Source organism: Notolepis coatsorum (assembly GCF_963971535.1).
Source record: "Notolepis coatsorum genome assembly, chromosome: 15".
NCBI classification, from domain to species: domain Eukaryota; kingdom Metazoa; phylum Chordata; class Actinopteri; order Aulopiformes; family Paralepididae; genus Notolepis; species Notolepis coatsorum.
In genome coordinates this window covers 22,087,529-22,091,709 of record NC_140179.1, presented here as the reverse complement: position 1 = coordinate 22,091,709, position 4,181 = coordinate 22,087,529, and positions in this window count along the sequence as shown.

Genomic DNA, 4,181 nt, shown 5'->3' with positions numbered 1-4,181 from the left:
TTCTTTTCATCTGGCAGCGCAGACTCTCACTGGGAGAGTGTAATGTGTGGAAGGTCACACTACCTCCCTCCAGATCCTTCCCTCACTGTGCAGGCGCCCTGACCAAACTGTAGAAGTCGCTGTTTACAACGACCCGGACCCACCCACCCACAAGCCGGAGGTAACGCTGACAGCTGGATTCGATACCAGTGTCTCTTGCGTTGGTGATGAGCGCTTAGTCCGCTGCGCCACCCAGCCGCCCTGATATTGTGTTTTTTAATGATCAGACCAAGGGGCAGCATATATAGGAAGCTGGATACCCACGACGCTCCGTGCTAACTTCCCTTTGCGCAAAAGGTAATTTAAAAGTTTATCAAAATTACATTTAAAAAGAAAATCAGAGGCATTTGAGTTATTCATTGTCTAAATCAGTGTCAGTGTTCAAATCAGTGTCTAAATCAACCATCACCCGGGAGCCCGAAGAGATCATCCTGTTTCTTATTTATTTACTTAACGTTCAGGCCTATCCGGTTATAACAGGGGGCGTCTCGTTATCCAAAGGTTCCTGGTTAGATTCCCGCTCCTCCCGGGCAGGGTGTCGAAGTGTCCTTGAGCAAGACACTTAACCTCCCGATGAGCAGGTTTGCACCTTGCTTGGTCCACCGTCGGTGAGTGAATGGGTATAATTGTAAAGCGCTTTAGATAAAAGCTGTTAGATAAATGCAGCCATTTACCATTTATAACAGAAAGGTATTACATTAGAAAACACTGCAGTCTTTTTAAGGATTTTGGCAACTGCAAAAAAAACAAATAGTGTCCCAGTGCAGTGTAAGGATGAAACTCAACCTGGCTCTGCACCGACCTCATTAGCCTGGCACAGTTTAGAGGTCTTTAGGTAACACTTCTGTGGAACAGGTGCGTCCAACCGGTCGACTGACAGGTCACTCTTTAAAAGGCGAGGATGGGGCTACCTTTCAGGTCACCTTATAGCCCCAGTGTTCAATTAGTCTAAGATCCTGCAGTGTCATCACCGTGGAGGAGAGCGGCAGCAGATTTTATACCTGGGCTTGTGACCAGAAGGTTCAAGGTTCCTCTGGTGGACTGTGGCCAAAAACAGACTCTGAAGAAGAGGGCAGAAAACGGCCTCAGCAGAAACGCATCGCAAATTAGCTCCTCGACGGAACACTCAGACATTTTGAACGTTATTTCTACCAAACATTTGTCTCATTGGAGGAAAAGGTTTGTAGAATTCTACTTCAGCACTGTTAGTAGTCATCATAGCAACGACGGGGGACTATTAGTGGTCATAGGAAGGACCCTAGGAAAGGAAAGTGTGGAAGATAAAACTCCATGTCCCCTCTCTTGGATGAAGCCGAATGTTCTCTCTTTGATCTGTTGTTATCTCCCTCACCCATCCTTCCTTCCTTCCTACCCCCACCCCTCACCCATCCTTCCTTCCTACCCCCACCCCTCACCCATCCTTCCTTCCTACCCCCACCCCTCACCCATCCTTCCTTCATACCCCCACCCCTCACCCATCCTTCCTTCATACCCCCACCCCTCACCCTTCCTTCCCCAAAAGATCTCATAACCCCAATAAACCCTCCCCCATCTTTCCATATGTCCCAAAATTGTCACGACACCCCCTATGCGTTGTGTCTTCCTGTATCCCCTGCCCCTCTCCAGTTTTAATGTATAAAGATCCGGTGAGGGGTCTCTCTCCCAGTGGTATCCTAGCTAAACACCTCGTTGAGAGTCATCCAGCCTAACTCTAACTATTTTGTATTGGGTTAATAAATTGTATTAACCAGGTCTATTTTGACTGAGTAAGTTATTAGCTTTGGCTATTTCCAACACAAAAGGAAGGAGATATGTGGCCCTTCCCTCCGCCTCACCCTCAGATATCAGAGCAGGGACCTTCTGCAGACGAATGCACAGTGGAACGTGGACATAAAACATGACTCTCTGAGGCACAAATGCACTCTCGCTGCGCTTAATAAATCCCTGCAGGCCTGGCACCTTTTTTGTGCTTTTTGCCTTTTTTTGTCTGTGTTTGTGTTACGGTTTGGGTGCTGTGAGGGTGAGAACGCAATTTGCAGACAGGGAAGAGAGGAGGCAGAGACGGCAGGATACGTGGAAATATATAGTCTTTACTGGGACGACGAAACAATACAAAACACTGAAGGACACGGAAAACAAAGATGAATCGAAAACGGAATACATAAGCTACTTACAAGACACAAGGAACGAAGAGGCACAACGCGCAAGGTACAAGCAAGAGTGAGGGTAGAGGAGACAATGACGCCACGAGGAGGTGATGACAAATCCACACTTAAATACACCGACTAATTGTGACGAGCAACACCTGGTAGAAGCCAGGCAAACCCAGAATACAGAATCAACACACACTATGAATAACCCAACCTAAACACAGAAGACATAATCACACATAACAACCAGACAGGGAGACGACATCACACACAGACAGGGATGGCCCAAGATAACAAATAATTAGAAACTAATTCTATAACTTGGAACCAAAACAAGATGGCCACCTGTACCATCAGGCTAGTCTGGCCACTAGAGGGAGGTAGGGAACCAATGTCAGGAGGTAGGGGACCAATGTCAGGAGGTAGGGGACCAATGTTCACACCACGTCTGTAGTGTTCTCTCTCCCAGGTCTGACCTGACCTGGGAGTGCTGTGGTGTTCTCTCTCCCAGGTCTGACCTGACCTGGGAGTGTGACATGTTTGTGTGCACAACGGTGGCTGTGTTGATGATTATGTCATGAAATTGGGTCCATGTCGTTATTTTACATATATTTTCAATATGTCAAAAGATTATCATTTGAATCTCTCTCAAAAAAATAGTTATACATATTAGCTTTGAAGAGGACCCTAGTGGCTTTTTTCCTGCCCCATTGACTCCCATGTTAAACACTGTTTTTTTTATCTGCAATCATTCATTTCATTTTCGATACAATTAAAAGATGAACGCATTTTTCAGAATGTAGGGACTGAAGAAATACTCCAGAAATTCTGTTACCGGATTTCTACACATGGTGGCGCAATTGTCCTATGGCTGTTGTTACCAGCTAGGAAGGCGTCACATGTCTCCCAGAGGCGGAGATATGCAGGCTGCTGGCTGCAGAGTGCTCCGCGGGGGAGGGGACGCGACTCGGTGCTGGTAAAAGATTCACAAATTGGGACTTCCAACCACTTTACTGTTGAAATTACCTGGATTACCTGGATTATAATACCATTTGGCTTTATGATGACTTTTGTAGGTGTTACAGACCAATATGCAGGGCGGCTCTCGCCGTGATTATGACTCCAGACATCCACCATCCGCATCTCTCTCCCAGACCCGTCAATATGGCACCCTAACCCGGCTGCATTTCTACACTATGTCAGGGTATTTTATAACGCTAGCGCATTTCCTGACCAACATGCAACATGATGGGAGGATGATTATGACTCCAGACATCCACTGTACATGTATTCCATTATCTGTGTTGATACAATTATATAAAACAATATATATTTTAGCGAGTAGCTCTCTACCCCTAGCGTGAAGGACCTCCTCCGCTCAGAGCCATCACACTTGTGTCACCGCAGCTGCAACACGGATCACTTTGATTGGTGCCGCCCGTAACCACGAACAAATTGCTAAATGGCTTTTCCCCCTCTTCCCAGGCTTAGTCTTTTTTTCTAGTTTGCGACCATAAAACACAGCAAAATCTTTACCGGTGCGTTTTATTGGTGGACGTTCAACCTTCAATTTCTACCCAACCAACGGGACAACGTTTTCTGCTCTCTCAAGAAATTACACCTCTTTTGTGCAAAAAATATAAAACCCCACCTTCTTCCTCCTCCTCCTCCTCCTCCTCCTCCTCCTCCTCCTCCTCCTCCTCCTCCTCCTCCTCCTCCTCCTCCTCCTCCTCCTCCTCCTCCTCCTCCTCCTCCTCTGCGGGGCCCAAACCTCACTCCTTCTCTTTGGGGCGATTGCACTGTGTACTATTTTACTGGCAATAATACAGATTCTGAGCCCTGAACCCTCAGTATGGATCGATACCAAGCGACGTACCGGAACCGATCCATTACTGTTACCGAACAGGCTTCGGGATCATTCACTTGTGGTCACAGGGACAAAAAACTCGACATTTTGTCAATGAGAAAGATCTTCCATAAAACATACTTCTC